Raw genomic sequence first — 13827 nt, 5'->3', positions numbered from 1 at the left:
AATAAAAAAAAATAAAAATAAATAATTGGCGCGTACACTTCTGTTGGGTGTTTGGCCGAGCTCCTCCTCCTATTTGTGGTGTGCGTCTTGATGTTGTTCCACAAATGAAAGGACCTACAGTTTCAAGCCGACTCCGAAAGGCAGATATTTTTATGAGGAGCTTTTTCATGGCAGAAACACACTCGGAGGTTTGCCATTGCCTGCCGAAGGGCGACCGCTATTAGAAAAATGTTTTTATTAATTTTGCTTTCACCGAGATCCGAACCAACGACCCCTCTGTGAATTCCAGATGGTAATCACGCACCAACCTATTCGGCTACGGCGGCCGTTCGTTCAATACGGTAACAAAATAATTATACGAAAATGCTTGGTGAAATGATTGAAGTGCCGGTCTGGCACTCCTCAAGTAGGCTTTAGTGCCGTTTTGATGAAAATGCTTGAAGTTAAGAAAATTCATATTAATACTAAATCCATTGCTCTTAATAACATCGATGGCCCGATTATCAGCCATTCTTCGTGTGACCTTTAGTTTAGTTCCCTGGCAGATGAAACGGGTCCCTCTCGCACTCTCCGCTCCAACTCGTCCCACAACCACAATTTTTATAAAGCGTTTAGAACGGGTGATTGCAGAGATAACGTTTGCCTAATAATTATAATTATTTTACATTTTTACAGATTTTGATGATTTGACCTTGAACTGACCTTGAAATTGACCTGATGGGGTGAAACTGACCCCGGATTCGGATTCAACGACCCCAAAAACCCCAAGATAGTATGGTTAGGGTCCATTTTTACAGATTTTGATGATTTGACCTTGAACTGACCTTGAAATTGACCTGATGGGGTGAAACTGACCCCGGATTCGGATTCAGCGACCCCAAAAACCCTAAGATAGTATGGTTAGGGCCCATTTTTATAGATTTTGATGATTTGATCTTGAACTGACCTTGAAATTGACCTGATGGGGTGAAACTGACTCCGGATTCGGATTCAGCGACCCTAAAAACATATAGTAACCGAGGTCAAGTTTCTGGGACTTAAAATTTTTTTTTTTTGTGGGGCTGTGTTATTAGTCCTACCCAGTCATTCTTGTACAATGATCAGAGAGTACCGGGGATGTTTAAATAAAACAAAACAGAGTTAAATTTCAGGGAAATTTATTTTGTCTTCTTCAAAATACGACCCGTCTGAAGCAACACACATATGCCAACGTTTAACCCAGTCTTTCATGCACCCCTGGTAGGCTGACGAAGGAATGGCTGTCAGCTCCTTCGTCGCATTCTCTTTGATCTCCTCTATCGACTGAAATCTCCTTCTATGAAGTAGTAACTTGAACTTGGGAATAAAAGGAGGCCCACGGGGCCATATCAGGTGAAAACGGTGGTATTTACTCGGTGTTCGAATCGAATAGCTTTTCTGTTGTTTTGTCGTTCTCGACGTCAGAGACATTCTGTGTGACTTTTTCTGAGGACCGGATGAGAGTTAATCATTTTCCTCATTAGTTTTTAGAAACAAAAACTTTATTAATTTTATTTATTAGAATATTTTATAAAATTTTTATTTATTAGAATATTAATTATTAATACCTATTTTTGATGGCACAAAGTTAATAAGGATTATGGAAGTCTATAAAATACACTATTCTTTCCATTGCTATCAGACTGACTTCAAAAAAAAAAAAATTAATAATTATAAAAGTTATGGCTGTTTGTGTGGAGCCCGTACTTCCAGAGTCCTTTGAGATTCATCTAAAATCAATCGGACAAGAGAAATTTGTTTTGCTAATAGATAATTTTGTGTCTGATCGAAGGATTTTTTTTTTGTCAAAATTAATAATATGTTGGCTTCAGGAATTATTTTTCAGATTTTCGAGAAGAAAACCGACAATTATTTGCTTAAAAAAATAGAAAATTTTGAAAACAAACAAATCCCTCAATCAGGCACGAATTTTTTTATGTTTTTTCAAAAGCAGTATAAATCTACCAAGCAGTTTTTAAGTTACAGTGATCATCAGTTCAAAAAACATAGTTTTGAGAAAAACGCATTTCAAGTTTCGCTATCCGCTCCGGAACGCCCGAGCACCCTTTGTTAATTGTTGAATAACTCGTAAAGTATTTGTCGGATTCACTTCAAATTTTCATACAATCAGCCCTATCATAGAATCCGTCGTAGACTGTTTTTTGTAGAAACTAAGAAATTGTAATCATACGATTCGAATAGGTCCGAACGCACATTCGAAATTCGTAGAGTAATGGTTATTGGTTGTAAAGGGTTAAGGTATGGCCCTTTAGCACTGCGACCATATTGATCTATTGTGCACCCTATGCTGTCTATTGACTGTTAAGTATGCTTATGAATTGTACCAGCTCCTTCTAAGGGAGTGATTGAAGGATCTGTAAGCATGAACTTGTTTAAAAACCTTTTCCCTCTATGCGTCAACCCCGGACATTCGATAATGAGATGTTCTATAGACTTCTCATCTTCGCAGCAAAATCTGCAGGTGCCGGTGTTAGTTATGCCTAATTTCTGTAAGTGTTTGTTGCAGGGGAAGTGACCCGTGAGGGCGCCTGTGAGAGTGCGAATGCTCTTTATGTTTAACGTGAGGGCCATGTTAGCTCCATGTTAGCTTTTGGCGTTGAAATTTAGGAACTTTTTGGAGTGTCTAAGACCCTCTACGTTGTCCCAATGCTGATTTAATAGAGTTTTGACCCAGTATTTTACTTTTTGTTTCAGGTTGTTTTTGTTGAATCCGAACATAGGACTAGGTCCGATGAAGTTTTCATCTGCCCCTTTTTTGGCTTGAAAGTCTGCCTTTTCGTTGCCGTCATATCGCTCATGTCCCGGTACCCAAATTAATGAAACATTGCTTTTGGATGCCAGGTTATTGAGTGCCTTGTGGCATTCTAAGAGAGTCTTTGAGTTGTAGGTATAGCTATCTAAAGCTTTTAGAGCTGATTGGCTGTCCGAGAGTATTTTGATCTTTACTCTCTTGTGGTTCCTACGTTTCATGATGTTTGCTGCTTCCATTATTGCGTATAGTTCCGCTTGGAAGATGGTGGTGTCCCTGGTGAGAGTGAATGATTTGTGGATTCTGGGCTCCATTACTCCTACTCCTACACCATAAGGTGTTTTTGATCTATCAGTGTACCATTTTTGTGAATCATCATTCATCCATTTCGGGTTTGTTTTCCACTCGATCCTCTCAGGAAAGGTAACTGTGTATCCTTTTGTGAAACAGAGGGTTGGGTCAATGTGGTCTGAAACTTGAGCCATGCTTATGGTGTTTTTGATTTTATTTAGGATATTTAGGTGAGTGATATTTAAGGAGTGCTTCCATGCCAGCTGTTGGGGTAGTTCTCAAAGCCCCAGTGATGCATAGGCAACCAAGCCTTTGTACTTTTCCCAGTTTGGTTACCGCTGTTTTTTGAATAGATTTGCTCCACCATACTAGTGCCCCGTACAGTATGATTGGTCTATCCATTTGGGTGTATATCCAGAGGGACATACTAGGGCTGAGGCCCCAGGATCTCCCTAGTAATTGTTTGGTTGTCCACAAGGATTTCGTGGCTTTTTTTGTTATATTATTTATATGTGATTCCGAAGTAAGTTTTTTATCTAAGGTTAAACCTAGATATTTGATCTCTTCCTTTAGTTCTATCACTGTTTCATTTATTTTCAATGCTGGAAACTCTAACTGTCTTTTTCTTGTGAAGGGGATAATTGTGGTTTTGTTAGGGTTGGTCTACACCCCCTCCTTTTTACACCATTCCCATGTTGCGTTCAAGGCATTTTGCATTAAGTCTGTTAGTGCTAGTCATGGTTGCCTTTTATTATAACAGATATGTCATCTGCGTAACCAATGGTTATAAATCCCTTATGGTTTAGGTGCTGCACCAAGTCATCAACTAGTAGGGACCATAGCAGTGGAGAAAGAACTCCTCCTTGCGGACATCCCTTTACTGTTCTGACATTAAGTTCAGCTTGGCCTAACGAGGCTTTAATAATCCTCTGATTAAGCATTTGGCTTATCCAATGTGTTAATATTGGGTTTGCACCTCTTTTCTCGAGTGCTGTTTCCATGGATTTGTAATTTGCGTTGTTGAAGGCTCCCTCTATGTCCATAAAGGAACATAGGGCTATTTCTTTTTGATTTAGAGCCTTTTCTATATTGACAACGGGTGTGTGCAGTGCTGTGACTGTGGATTTCCCTTTTTGGTAAGAAAATTACAGCTTATGAAGGGGTTTTTTGAAATTCGTCGAGTAGCATTCACTGAATACACCCGTAACGTCAAATCTTACAGTTTCGTTCAATTTTTCTACGACCACGTTAGACTAACGGACAAAAATAGAACGTGTAATAAAAAGAAAATTTAAAAGGAAATAAATAAGAAAGCTGTAAAATGTAAATCCTATATTAACTAAACTATAAACAAAAAGAAATTAACAGTATAGGCCCACCAACCAAAGATGTATCAACCTGGAAAAAGGAAATAAAGGGCTTTATATAAGTACATTATCCGTTTGCACAAAATATTTTTATTTCAAGTGTGGTTAGATTGGAAGGCTTATAGAGGGAGCAAACAACAACTGGCGGTGGCCGATATAAGTAGCACCACTTGAATGAAATGGAAGAAGAATTCATCAGACTGACCGCTATAGAGACCAGCCCATCACGGTATCACAAGCACAGTAAGTGTGGGACTACCTGCTACTGTCGAAGCAGAGAATAGTGAACCTGATCCGGACGTATCCATGCTGTCGGATAACTGAAGTCCTTCTTCCACGAGACGTACACCAACCGTCCAAAAGCGAGTCGATACAAGTACTGCAGATCTTATTAAAGAGCAACTAGCGCTTCAAAAGGACTTCCAAGCAAAGAGTCTGTAACATTTTGAACAGCAAAATATGAAGCTAGACAATCTCACTTCGACTATGCAGCGAATGTGTTCGGCACTTGAAAAAATGTGCGACCTGAAAGCAGCCGACCTGGAAGAAACGCGTAGGCACCATAGAAACATGGAGTGCTTGAATGCGGCCAAAAATCAAATAAAACAACAAATGTTAGAAGTAGAAAAAAGAGCCTCAAAGCGTTGTCAAAAAAAAAATTAATACACATATTTTATTGAAAACTACAAATGTTTTGTGTTAACATTTTTTTTATTTGTCACTAAGAACAAACTCTATACTAGTGCTCTATATATAGATTGTCTAATATTTTAAGCTGCATCATTATAAGTGGATGATGAAAATTGTTCTTTCTACAATATTTCGTGCCTTTGCGTGTATGTTGTTATAGTTCATTTCAGGGCTGCCCATTGAGGTGAACGAAAAGGTGCCATCAGCGAAGATTCCAAGGCGTATCCAGCGTCTCCCGTGCAACAAAGGCAGGCACTTACAATAGTTCGCCCATATCGAGAGGGATGTTGCATCGCTTAATTTCGAGATTCCGTCCACTTCTCTCTTCCTCCATTAACACAACCGCACATGCCAACGAATAAATTTTAATATGAAAATTCAGCTAACTTGATAAAAAACTTGAGGATTTTTCAAATTGTCTTCTTTACATTGAAGTGAGCAGTTGTCGAAATATTAAAATTTTACATTTGAGTTTGGCAACACTTTTTCGTGTTCACATGGAACCGACGATTACAATTTTTTCGTATTCGTAATAGGCATTCGTATTCGTAGGTTTTCTACGACGGATTCTACGACAGGGCCGAATATTTTGAGATATTATTCTTTAAGAAAATGCAAAAAAAAATCAAATTTTTTGAAAATTCGGTCTACCCCTAACCTCTTTAGAAATAGTATTGTATTTGAGGGATTTTGAAAATTTTGTATATATATATATATATATATAATATGTATCGCCAACATGTGAAGGGTGGAAGGAGGCATTTTTTAAAACTCAACTTGCAAATACATGGCTGAGTTGCAGCGATGTTGTTACTTTAAGTTTTTAGTATAAAAATATGGCGTGCCTTTTCGTTCGATTTCACTTCACTTGGTCTTAATTAAGTTTATATGGCAATCACATAAAGTACCTCACACAAAATATTTATGTAAAAATGCACATTTATAAAAATCCAATATATGCTAGCATTGGAAAATTATGTACTCACTTCCAGTATGTGGTTCCCAGCTTTGTTCCTTGTTCCATATATCCGTAGCACACCCACACACCCACACACATACACAATATGTACGCTAAAACATTTATGGTGTTATTTACACAATCAGCTGTCACTACTCCCCCCTCATGTATTGGTGTACATGTGAAAAATATGTTTGTGTTGGTGTATGCATGTATTTATTGTTGGGGTTTACATAGCAATTCTTGTTAAATCCCAAATAAAATAAAAATGGAAAATATAGTAATTAAAAACATAAGCACACAAGTGTAAAGAGAGCAAATGGGCGAGGAAGAGAGAGAGACAGCTAGAAAAAGCGCAAAATTGTTGCAGCACAAAGTGTTTCCACTTTGTACTGGAGTAAATTAATTTTCTGCAGCTACCCAGCGCTAACCACAAGACGCTTTTACACAGGCATACCCATATACCAAAAACAAAAACAAAAAAAAGAAATCATCGTACGCCAACTAATTTACACTCGTTGCAACATCCTAGCAATTGTTGCTTGCTATGGTCCAAGCGTAGCAAGCTGCTTGCCACATGTGCCGCAATGGATGTGTCATTTTGTAACGCTTTGCCATGGGTTTGGTTAGCTGGTTCTATGTCAAAACTCAAACTATCAGACACACACACACACATGCATGCTAAAAAGCGGTAAAAGTCTCTCAAGGTACTCTACCGTATATTTCATGGTTGTCTTTGAACTAGTCCAAAAAGGATGCTGATTGGTGCAGACGGTAAAATGAATCAGATGATCTTAGTAATATTAGTACGTACAATAGAAGTATTAGTACGAAATTATGATAAAATGAATAATAAATAAAGAAAAATTATTCAAGTCTAACTTCTATACACACCAGTGCACAAGGAAAAAATTCCTAATTGTACGATTAACACACATAACACATGGGCCGAAAAGTCTCGGGCCTAACACATAGGTTAGGTTTGGTTAGCCCGCCTGGCATTAAGCCACGCATAGACCTTATGATCCCTAGCGATACCAGATAAAGAGTCTAATACTTAGATGACACTAGTTATTTAGCATTTACCTAATTTTCTGTTAGTACTCACCTTAAAAAACAGCTGTTCAAATTTTACGATATTCTATTCATTAGTTCGTGGGTTATTATGCTAAGAGTGATGCTACTTTTGTTATTTTCAAAAGAATTCGTGTTTTAATTTCACACTGCTTCTTGATGGGTAAAAATACCTTTAAACCGAGGCAATGGCTTGAAATGTGTTCTTGGGACTCTGCTCCATCAGAAACAACAATAAAACGATGGTTTGATGACTTCAACTGTCCTCGTAGAGACGCCAATGATGCACAACGCAGTGTACCTCCAAATAACGCGGTAACACCAGAACATATAAAAAAAAAACACAAAATTATTTTGAATGATCGAAAAGTGAAGTTGCATGAGTTAGCTGATATCGCAGAGATATCAAAATAACGAGCTGACTAAAATATAAATATTGCATGAGCATTTGACTATGAAAAGGCTCTGTTCAAAGTGGGAGCTGCGTTTGCTTACTGCTGACCAAAACCAAGTCAGTCGCAAGTCAATCGAAACAATGGCAAAACTATATAAATTCAACTCCGAATTGCTTCCAGATCCACCACATTTGTCAGATTTGGCATCCAGCGACTACTGGTTGTTCAGATACCTAAAAAATATGCTCGCCTGTAAGAAATTTCGCTTGAATAAAGAGATTATCGTTGAAAATACCGAGGCCTATTTTGAGGTAAAAAATAAATCGTTCTACAAAAGTGGTTTTGAAATGTTCGGGCGGTGCTAGAATAGTTGCATTGTTCTTGATGGAAATTACATTGATGCAGAAAGCTAATTTTGTGCGAAAAAATAACAGAGCGATATAATGGGTTAAAATGTACTAAACAAATATTTGCTACTTTCTCCTATAAATCTCCCTATAAGTCTCCTCATACACAAAAGCTTGAAATTCAATTTAAAAAGTTAAGAATGGCTTCCAAAGCTCTGCATTGAGTGAGAACTGCCACATCTTAGAAGTACACCCTGTGTGTAAATACAAAGTGGCGCAAAATCGGAAGAACACCCTTGCGGAAGATTTATAATTTTTGTAAATGGCGTCGTACGTCAATGATACTTGACACTTGTGAAGTAGGCAGCTGTAGTATACCAAGAGACAAGCAATGGAGTGCAAATAAGGTTTTCTATCGCTCAAAATATTTTTTTATTTTGTTTTTTTATTTAGTGAAAGTATAATTTAAAAACAATATTGATGTGAATTTTCCGCCATCTTATAGTTGAAGTCATTTAACGGGTTTAGCTACTTCTACCAAGTAGTCTCGAAAGTAGTTCGATTTATTGCTGGGAATGTACTATGTGCATAAATTTGGTATGCTTCTCTTCCGAGCACATTCTCAGTTTTGGGGTTAATTCCTTCTCTTAGTTGCATTCCTTTCATTTGATTTGCAATATTCGTTATTGCCATATTGTTCCATGATTCAATACAAATGAAGGTGCATATACATATAAGTGAGTGAGTGTATTAGTGTCCGATTTAATTCAAGCCATTGTGAGTAATTAAAAACATATTATTTCAAGCAAAATTAAATTCCTATAGAATTGTATGAAAGCACAGACACTCACATATGTGGATATGGCATACAGTCAATTACAGCTTTTGATGAAGATACAATTTTTTTGTGAAGTATTCTATATTTCATGACATTTTGCGAAAATGGAGAAGCAGAGATTTTAAAGTGAAACTGCTTCGGCTCTTTGTGTATATTTTTTAATAAGTTTTTTTTTTTTTGCTTTTTAGAGTTTTAAGTTTTTTTTCAATTTAAAATTAAAAAAAAAAATTTTATTTAAAATTAAAATTTTTTATTTTCATTTTAATATTAGAATATTTATCCAAAAAATATAAATATAAATAAAAATTAAATATTTAAAAGAAGTTAAAAGCGAAATATAAAAAAAAGATCTTTCATCGAAAAATAATAGTTTTAACCTTTCTGTAAAAATGTGTTAAAAAAATTAAAAAAAAAAAATGAAAATATAATTTAAAAAATTAAAAAGAATGTTTTTAGGTAAACAAATAATAATTTTAACCTTTTTGATAAAAATGTTAAAAAATGAAACAAAATTTTTTTTAATTAAAACAAAAAAACTTGTAATTAATGGGAGAAAATTTCAAATTTTTTATAAATTTTGTTTTAAGCGTTTTGAAAAAAAATTATAATTTTAACCTGTTTGATAAAATATGTTGAAAAAAATCAACCAAAAAATTTTATTAAATAAAAAAAAAATTAAGAGTAATTTAAGAAAATTAAAAAAAAAGATGTTTGATAAAAAATAATAATTTTAAGCTTTTTGATAAAATATATTGAAGAAAAATTCACAAAACTTTATTTTTAAATTTTAAAATTTTGTTTATTTAAAATTAAAAAAAAAATTTAAAGGTAATATAAAAGAACTAAAAAAAAAGTGGTTTAATAAAAATTAATATTGTAATTTTAAGCTTTTTGATAAAATATGTTAAACAAATTTTTTTTAAATTATTTTTTAATTTAAAAAATTTTTTTATTTCATTATTTTTTTTTATCGAATAGCTTAAAATTACTATTTTTTTTAAAAACAATTAAATTATTTTCAAATGTTTCTTTAATTTTTTACCATTTTTTATCGAAAAGGTTCAAATTATTATTTTTTTATCAAATATTTTAAAAAATTTTCTCCCATAAATTGCATTTAAAAAAAGTTGTTTAATAAAAATTAATAATTTTAAGCTTTTTGATAAAATATGTTAAACAAATTTTTTTAATTTAAAAATTTTTTAAAATCATAATTTTTTTTAATTAAAAATAAAATTTTTTGTTTTATGTTTTTAACATATTTTATCGAAAAGCTTAAAGTGATTATTTCTTATAAAAAACATTTAAATTATTATAATTTAATTTTTTTTTTTAAATAATTATTTCAAAGCCTAAAAATAATTTTGTTTCATTGTTTTAACATATTTTATCAAAAAGCTTTAAGTCACTATTTTTTACTAACATTATTATTATTTTGGTATCATTATTTTTTTAAATTAAATTTTTTTTTTCAAAAAAGCTTAAAATGATTATATTTTATCAAAAAACATTTAAATTTCTTTCAATTTTTTTTTATTTAAAAACAAACAAAATTTTTTGGTTAATTTTTTTTTTAATTTTTTATCAAAAAAGTTAAAGTTAATATTTTTTTTTAACAAAACGCTTAAAACAAAATTTATAAAAACTTTGAAATATTCTCCCATTAATTGCACTTCAATTGTTCTGCATGCCTAGCATTAAAATAGTTTTATTTTTATGTCTTCAAAATCTTCAACTTGTGTGTGGTACTTTTTAAGGAAAATTCCAGCACGAAACTCTATTTTTGATGAAAATTTTTGTTGCACTTTTAATACTTTTTGATTTATTTATTTATTTTTATTTTTTGCTTACATTAAAAACTTTCGGATATAGTCTGATACTATTCGAGCTACTTAAACATGTCAAGTGATCCACGTATTTTGGACATTCTTCTTCTTGATTGGCACGATAAGCGCTCACGCGATTTTGGTCGAGTTGAAAAAGCGCGCCAGACGTTTCTTTCTCTTGCTAACCGGTGCCAGTGAACCCAAGTCCTTGTTCTTTGGAAGATTTTAAAGATCCTTGCTTCTTATTAAATGCAACTATTTTATAGGCAGTTTTCTTTATTTATAAAAAAATTGAGCATTTACCAAAATTTTGAATAAAAAGGTTATTTTTTTTAATTTTATATTATATATTATTTTAAGTTTTTTCAATTTAAAATAATTAAAAAATTAAAATTTTATTAATAATTATTTTATTTAAAACTAAAATTTTTTTTATTCAAGAATTAAGAAATTTTTTTTTCAATTTTTTTTTATGTTTTGTTAACTTTCTTTTTATATATTTTATGAAAAAGGTTACTTTTAATAATTTTTTTATTTTTTTATTTTTCTTTTAATTTTAACATTTTTAAAATAATTTGTTTTTATCAATAAGGCTTTTTTTATATATTAACTGTTTTTTTTGTTTTTAACTTTTTTTATTTTAAAATTTAAAGTTTTTTTTTACAAATAAAAAAAGTTTTATTTTAAAATTAAGATTTTATTAATTATTACTTTATTTATAAATAAAATTTTTCCAATGTGTTTTAATGTTTCGATAAATTTTTTTTAATATATTACATAACATTTTTTTTAAATATTTTTTTAACTTTCTTTATTTTTTTTAAGCTTTTTTTAATATAAATTTAAATTAATATATTTAAAAATCATTTATTTTTTAATTTTTTTAACCTTTTTTATTTTAAAATTTTCAGTTTTTTTTCTATTTAAAAAAAGTCTATTTAAAAACTTAAATTTCATTAAAAATTAGTTTATTTATAAATCAATTTTTCTTTATTTTGATGTTTTGTTAACTTCTTTTTATATATTTTAAGTTTTTTTTCTACAATATTTAAAAAAAAATCTATTTAAGAACTAAAATTTCATTAAAAATTATTTTATTTATAAATCAATTTTTCTTTATTTTGATGTTTTGTTAACTTCTTTTTATACATTTTATCGAAAAGGTTATTTTTAATTTTTTTGTTTTATAATTCTTTTATTTTGTTTTTTCTTTTAATTTTTTTTATAATACATATTTAAGCATTTTTAAAATATTGTTTTTTATCAATAAGGCTTTTTTATTTTTTTTAACTTTTTTTATTTTAAAATTTAAAGTTTTTTCAAATTCAAATAAAAAAAGTTTTATTTAAAAATTAACATTTTATTAATTATTATTTTACTTAGAAATAAAATGTTTTCCAAGTTTTTTTTTATTAATTTGTTAAATTTTTTTTAATATATATTATTTCATAAAATTTTTTTTAAATATTTTTTTTAACTTTTTTATTTATTTTTAGCTTTTTTTTAAATAAATTTAAATTATTTAACAATTATTTATTTTTTTCATATTTTTTAACTTTTTTTTTAAATTTAAGTTCTTTTCAATTAAAAAAAAAAGTTCATTTAAAAACTAAAATTTTATTAATAATTACTTTATTTACAAATTAAAAGTTTTTTGTTTTTTAAATACATTTTTTTCTAATTTTTTTTAATGTTTTGTTAAATTTTTTTTAAATATGTTTTATTAAAAAGGTTAGTTATTTTATCAAAAAAGATTTTTTTTTGCATTTTTTTTTTTTAATTTTTTTATTTCTTTTAATATTAGTTGAGAAATGGTTGAAATTATTTTGTTTTTTTTTTTTTCAAAAAGGCTAAAGAAAATTTATAAAAACTTAAAAAAGAACCGAGGTGTACTCGTGTACTAAATATTTAAACAATGAATAAATCTCAAATTAGTACCTTTCTCACCAAGTCCGTAAAAACCAATTTTTAGAAGAATCAACGGAATGCCCGATTCTTCTCCGCGTGCACTGGCTAATGTACAAGTACGGCGCGGCACATCGATTGATTCACTAGCGGTCGTTGCATTCAAGCAATTCGCTACAGTCGTATTGATCTTAAGCTTCGTTTTAGTCTTTATTTTGTTCTTGCTTTGATATCAGTTTTGGTCTTATTAATCTCGATTTTGTAGAAAATTACCTGCATACCTTAGAAATAATATTTAGATGAGTTTTAAACATCAAACGGCGTTTACAACATTAATTGGTACGTATGCAGAGAAATTTCGGACGAATTTACGGTTAAAAGAATTAAAGCTGAGCTGCATTCAAGCAAAATTTCATATGAAACATCATCAGCAGTGCCTTTTGAGAACATAAGAAGGGTTAGCAAACGAACTGTACTCAACTCATTTAAATTCAGCTCATTTCTCCACCTCTGTTGGTCGGCGCTAAGTACTTCGTGGTCTGCCTAAATTTCGTCCTGTTTGTTGGAAGGGGCTCCACAGCAGCGCCTGTTTGGCATGCCAAGAAAAATTTTGGTAGGAAACACCCTTCAATGCTCCGACTCGCAATTTTTCTATGCAGCTTCCTTGGGATTTTGCTGTGAAAAAGTATAGAGTTGAAGATCTGAAATAGAACTAATACCATCTCCTAAAGTCATAGTTTTGCGCCGGTTATAAACTCGTTCCGTTTACTTCATGGTTGGCCAACAAAAAATGGCCTCCAATAAATCGCCATTGTAAGTTGGCAGCAATCGAATCGCCAAAAATTGCTTATGCAGCAGCGAAAAGTCACGAAATAAGAAAATAAGTTACGCGTATGCAGAAATAAATAACAAAGTAATATATCCACCATATATTACATTTAAAAGAAATGCGTAGCAAACAAATCAATGATGAATAATAGGCACACGCGAAAAATCTTACAAGCTGAGTTCGTACCTACTCGTGGAAAAAAACACAATAATATACGGGCATGCCTACGTGTCCTAACTAAAGTTGCCAGAAAAGGAAGCAGGAGGAGGATATAAATGAAGCATTTATGCACGCGTGTGTGTCAGCGAGATTCTGATTGTAACCCGTCAACATCATTATTGGTAAAGCGTGTAGGTCGCAACATTGCGTTTGACTCTAACAACGTCTGCTACAGCCACGTTGCCGTACTGATACCCAGGACCTTTTCGTCCTTCCTCATTCACGGTCTAGTGACAATGACAAACAAGAACATGGCCAACACTTGAACGAACCCCAAATGCTGGTTAAGAAGGGTGAAGA

The sequence above is a fragment of the Anastrepha obliqua genome, chromosome 2, assembly GCF_027943255.1.
Source record: "Anastrepha obliqua isolate idAnaObli1 chromosome 2, idAnaObli1_1.0, whole genome shotgun sequence".
NCBI lineage: Eukaryota > Metazoa > Arthropoda > Insecta > Diptera > Tephritidae > Anastrepha > Anastrepha obliqua.
This window is presented reverse-complemented; position numbering follows the sequence as displayed.